A 5928-nucleotide genomic window follows, 5' to 3' on the forward strand; every position below is an offset into this window, starting at 1 on the left:
AAAGTCACAATTAATCATACGTGACTGCAGTTAATAGCAACAGCAAGATAGCTAACAGGGGGCTCTGGTGACTTCCTGGCCAGAAGCTGAGCTGCATGTGATTTGAATCCACCAGGTGCTCTGTGTAAGAAAGATGGGCAGTTTCTTCCCATGAGATTCATTGCCTCTGAAAACTCACTGGAAATTCAGCTATAGGTCAGTTCTGACTTGATGACACACAATAACAACAATATAGTTAATAGATCCTTATTCAAAAAATGTGGAAATTATCAAACAATATCATTACTATTACATGCAAACAAAATATTGCTGAAGTTCATTAACAATCAGCTAGAACAGAACATTGACAGTGAACTACTAGAAACTAGGTTTAGAAGAAGCCAAATCACCAGGGATATCATTGCTGAAGTCAGATGGATCCTGGGTGAAAGCAAAGAATACCGCAAGAATGTCCGTTTTTGTTTCATTGACTATGCAAAGGCATTTGATTGTGCAGATCATAACAAATTATGGCTCACATTGAAAAGAATGGCAATGACAGAATACTTAATTGTGCTCACAAGAAACCTATATCTTGGCCAAGATGCTATTGTGTAAACAGAAAAAGAGAATACTAAAATGGTTTAAGATTAAGAAAGATATGCCTCAGGGTTGTATTCTTTTTGCATATTTGTTCCATGTGTATGCTTAGAAAATTATTCAAGAAACTTGGTTCTGTGAAAAAGAATACAATATCCACATTAGAGACAGACTCATTAACAACCTGTGTTATGCAGATGACACAATCTTATTTGTTGAAAATGAGAAGAACTTGAAAGTTTTGTTGTAGACTGATCAAAGAAACACTTGCTGTAGAAGATCCTTCAATAGGCAATACATATCAACATCAAAAATAAAAAATTCTCACCACTGGATTGGTAGGCAACATCATGATAGATGGATAAAAGACTGAAATTGTCAACAATTTTATCTTATTTGTATCCACAATCAGCAGCTTTGATACCAACTATCAAGAGATCAAGAGATGTATTACACTGGGGAAATATGCAGTCAGGGATCTTTCCAAATTACTGAGGAGCTATATTAGTTTGAAGAACAAAGTGAGCCTGATTCAGAACATAGTCTCTTCAGGAATTTACTATGCATCTGAAAACTGGACAATGGATAAGGATAACAGAAGAAGAATTGATGTCTTTGACCTGTAGTGTTGGAGAAGAGTATTGAATATCCCATGGACTACCTAAAGAACAAACAGATATGTCTTGGAAAAATTTCGGGCAGAATGCCTCTTGGAGGAAGATATGACAAAGCTTCATCTCACATACTTTTGGAATGTTGTTAGGAAAGGCTATTCCTTGGAAAGTGACATGATGGTGGGAAAGGTGGAGGATAAGTTAAAGAGAGGATGACCCTTAAGGAGAAAGATTGACACAGTGACTTCAGTGACAGGCTCAAGTATGTCAGAAATTATGAAGATGACACAGAACAAGACAGCATTCAGATCTGTTGATCAAAGAGTTGTTATGGGTCATACTCTTCTTAAAGATACCTAATAACAACAATGGAGCTAAAGCAACATCATGACAGATAGAGAAAATATTGAGTCTGTATTCACTCATTTTATTATAGTCATTGGGAAAGTTTACTGTCAACTGATGACAACTAACAGTAACAACAGTAACAACAATATAACATTTCTTCATGTGTTGGTCATATTTATGTCTCCTTTCGTAAGGTCCATATAATGACATTGTCATTATCAATAATAAAGACTCGACCTCTTGCTGTGTTACTTCTAATTTCCCATTTATTTAATCAATCTCTTTTGTTTGCTTTAAAATACATATATTCTAGAGCTTTGTCTTTGTTTCTTTGAATTTTGTCCACTATTTTCTTGAAAGTTTACTCAATCCTGTGAAGATACTTAACTATTACTCTTTTTAATTCCTTATACAGAAATTTGTTATAGTATTCAATGTTCTATTTTTTAAAAAAAATTATTTTAGTATTTTGTGTGTGTGTACCATCAAATCAGATGTGACTGGTACAGGAGATTGTCCCTCCTTTTCCAGCAGAGCATCTGGTGGATTTGAACTGTGTGCCTCTGGGATTGCAGTGCAGCTTCTTGCCACTAAACCACCAGAGCTCCCTCAATGTTCTATATTTAAACACATGTTGTATTCCATCTTGTCCTTGCTTAGCTCAGGAAGGAAGTATTTTAGATGTAGTAACTCTCCTTCTGCAGGGGCACCCTAGCTGCCTCTTATCTACAGGAAACAGCTCATTTCCTGTTATCTGTCATAAGAGAAATTCTAATTTATATTTTGTGATTCCTTTGATTCCAAATTAAGCATGTGGTTTAACATATAATATTTGGTATGATTTTTTTAAATTCTTATTTAAATTATTTTTTTATGTATTGTTGGATTCTACTGGTTAGTATTTTAATCAGGATTTTTTGCATATGTTCATGAGAGATATTGACCTATAGTTTTCTATTTTGGTGGTGTCTTTACCTGGCTTTGGTATCAAAGATATGTTTGCTTCATAGAATGAGTTTGGGATGATTACATCTTTTTCTATTTTCTGAAAGCGTTTATGTAGAATTGGTGACAGTTATTCTCTGAATGTTTGATAAAATTCACTTGTAAAACCATCTAGTTCAGCTTTTTTTTTCTGGAAATTGTCTTATTACCTGTTCAATTTCTTCTTTAGTAATGTTTCTATTCAGGTGTTCAATTTTGGTTTGTGTCAGTTTAGGTAGGTTGTGGATTTCTAAGTATTTGTCAATTTCCTTTAGGTTTTCATATTTATTTGAGTATAGTTTTTCATAATATTCCATTGTTAGCCTTTTTATTTTAGTTGGTACTTTTGTGACATTGCTTGTTTCATCTCTCATTTGGGTTATTTGTGTCTTTTCCTTTGTTAGTTTTGCTATTGGTGTATTGATTTTATTGGCCTTTTCAAAGAACTAACTCCTAGTTTTGTTGATAGTTTCTCTGGGTATTTTGTTTTCTATTTTATTTATTTCTTCCCTAATTTTTGTAATTTCAGGGTTTTTTTTAGAGGGTGTCAGGTTTTTCTTGCCAGGTTGTTCTTTTTCAATTTGTTGGAGATGTTGGGTTAGAGAGTCAATGGTCATTTTCCCCTGCTGTTTGATGTGTTTGCATACTGCTATAAATTGACCTCTGACTACTGCTCTGGCTTTCCTGCAGAGGTTTTGGTAAGTTGTGTTTTCATTGCAATTTGTTTTAAGAATCTTTTTAATTTCTTTTTTTTAAATTTCTTCTAGTATCTACTCATGTTAAAGCAAGGTGTTGTTCATCTTCAAAATGTGTGGGGGTTTTTTCTTCTTTAGCCTCTAGTGATGAATTTCTAATTTTGTAGCATTGTGTTCTGAATAGAGGCTTTGTATGATTTCTATGTTGGTTGGTTTTGGGTTTTTTGTTTGTTTGTTTGTTTTTAATTTATTGGTGCTTGCCTGGGAGCTAAAATGTAATTCTTGAGGCACAGTGGAGAAGAAGGTATATTGTGCTTTTTCCCCCATGCATTAGCCTATAAATATCTATGAGATCAAGTGATCAAGTCGGTTTAATGTGTGGTTTAATTCTTCAGCATTTAAACTGAGTTTCTTTCTGGTAGTTGTATCTTTTCTTGAAAGTGCTATATTGAAGTCATCAACTACTATGGTGGTAGTGTCTATTTCCTTTTTCAATCTTGCTAATGTTTGTTTTATATAATTTGCAGCTCTATCATTTGATGTACAGATAATTTATTATTGTTTGTCCTCTTATTCTATTGACCCTTTAATCATTTTCTTGTGACCTTCCTTGTCCTTTGTGATGATTTTTGCATTAAAATTTATTTTATCAGAGATTAATATCACTACTCCTGCTTTTTTTTTTTGTTGCCATTTGCTTGGTATATTTTCCCCACCCTTTTTATTTTTAGTCTATTTTCACTTTTTTCGATGTATCTCTTATAGATAGCATATTGATGAATTTTGGTGTTCTTTTTAATTCAATCTGCTACTCTTTTTATCTTCAGTGGTGCATTTAAACCTTTCACATTCAGTGTAATTATTGAGATGCAGTGTTTTATTGCTATCATTTTGTTATTTTTGGTCTTGTTGTTAGTTATTTTGGTCTATTCTGCTTTCTGTGGCACCTCTCTAAGAAGGACATTTCTCAGTGTTTCCTGAAATATTGGTCTTGTTTATACAAACTCGCTTAGGTTCTATTTTTCTGTGAATATCTTGATCTATCCTTCATATTTGATGTGAAGCTTTGCTGGGAATAGTATTCTTGATTGACAGTTGTATTCTTTGAGTGTTCAGTATATGTCATTCCACAATACTCTTGCTTGCACGGTTGCTGTTGAGAAATCAGTATTTAATCTTAGTTGTTCTCCCTTTTAGGTTTCTCATTGTTTTTACCTTGTTGCTTCCAGAATTCTCTCCTTGTCTTTGGTTCTGGCAAATTTGACTATGATAGGTCTTGGCGTTTCTGTTTTGGGTTATATTCTATATGGTATTTGCTAGCTTCTTGAAAATATATTCCTGCATTCTTCATTATGCCTGGAAAGTTTTCTTCTGGTAATTCTTCCACAACTTCTTTGGAGTCTTTACTTTCTTCTTCCTGTTCTGGGATTTTGATTATACATATGTTATTTTCTTGATGGTATCCCACATTATTCTTAGGTTTTGTATTTTTTCTGCCTTTTGGATTTTGCTTTTTGTTCTAGCAAATCAGTGGTGACAATTTTATCTTCTATTTAATTGGTTCTTTGTTCCATCTCTTCAACAGTGTTCATGTGTCCCTCAATCATATTGATAACAAACATTGTTTCTACTATTTTGAAACATTGGTTCTAATATTTTGGATTGTGGTTTATTGTTTTTCCAGAGCCTCTAATGCCTTGTTTGTTTTCATCTGCATTTTTCTTAAGTTCCTCCTGGTTTTTTCTTGCAGTATTCTGTAATTCTTCATTTGTCTTTCATATATTGAAAAGATTCAGTCATTGTTCTTTTAAATTCTGTGTCAAAAAGTTTCATCAGACTTTCTTGCTTCAGGAAATCCATTAATACTGTGTCACTTTTGGGGGGGGTGACATCTTACTTTGGGCTTGTGTAGGATGTGAGGTGCTTCTTATGTGACAAGTTTGTGGTAGAGTTTTTCTTGCCTAAGGTGATAGCAGGTTTTTGATCTGAAAATAATTTTTTATTTGAAATAATTGCTCCAGAAGAGGGTGGGGCTGCTACCCTTCCTGGGTTTCTCTCTAAACTTCTGACTCAAGGAAAGAATTGCTTCAGTTTGAGAGAGAAAAGGCCTGTGTAAGTAACTTCCTCTATGAGACAATTGCTGTAGCTATGGTAGTCCAAAGTGTTCCACACTAAAGTCTATTAATTTACTAGATGTGATGAGATGGAGAAACATGCAGGATGGGAGTGTGCAGAGAACTGAATGGAAAATCAGGGAGCCTTGGTTTTCCCATTGAGAACTGAGTCTGCTGCTTTACTTGAGCACCGACTGTCTCGCTCCCTTCTGCTTGAGCTTAAGGTGTTGCATGTGGTCCAGCCAAACAGCAGTGATCCCCACAAAGTATCTCACTTAAATTCAAGTTGTCCTGCTCCCTCCTGGTGTTTTGCCCCAGGTGCACATAGCTCCAGGTTCGTATCATTCCCAGTCCACATCACTACAAGTCTATGACCTAGTGGGAGTTTTTTGGTGTTGTTTCATTTTTTTCTTTTTTTTAATAATGCAAAGTTATCTGTCTTCTAAAAAGTTCAGTCTTGTTTTCTTTGTATTATTTTGTTTGATATTTTGTTTGATATATTTCATTGATATATTACTCTGAAGATGAAAAGGTGAGGGAAAAATGGAGTTGCTTTCATAGTTAAAAAAGTCATTGCTAGATCCATCTTGAAGT

This window comes from Elephantulus edwardii, unplaced genomic scaffold, assembly GCF_000299155.1.
Source record: "Elephantulus edwardii isolate Elephantulus edwardi_28Jun2011 unplaced genomic scaffold, EleEdw1.0 scaffold00120, whole genome shotgun sequence".
NCBI lineage: Eukaryota > Metazoa > Chordata > Mammalia > Macroscelidea > Macroscelididae > Elephantulus > Elephantulus edwardii.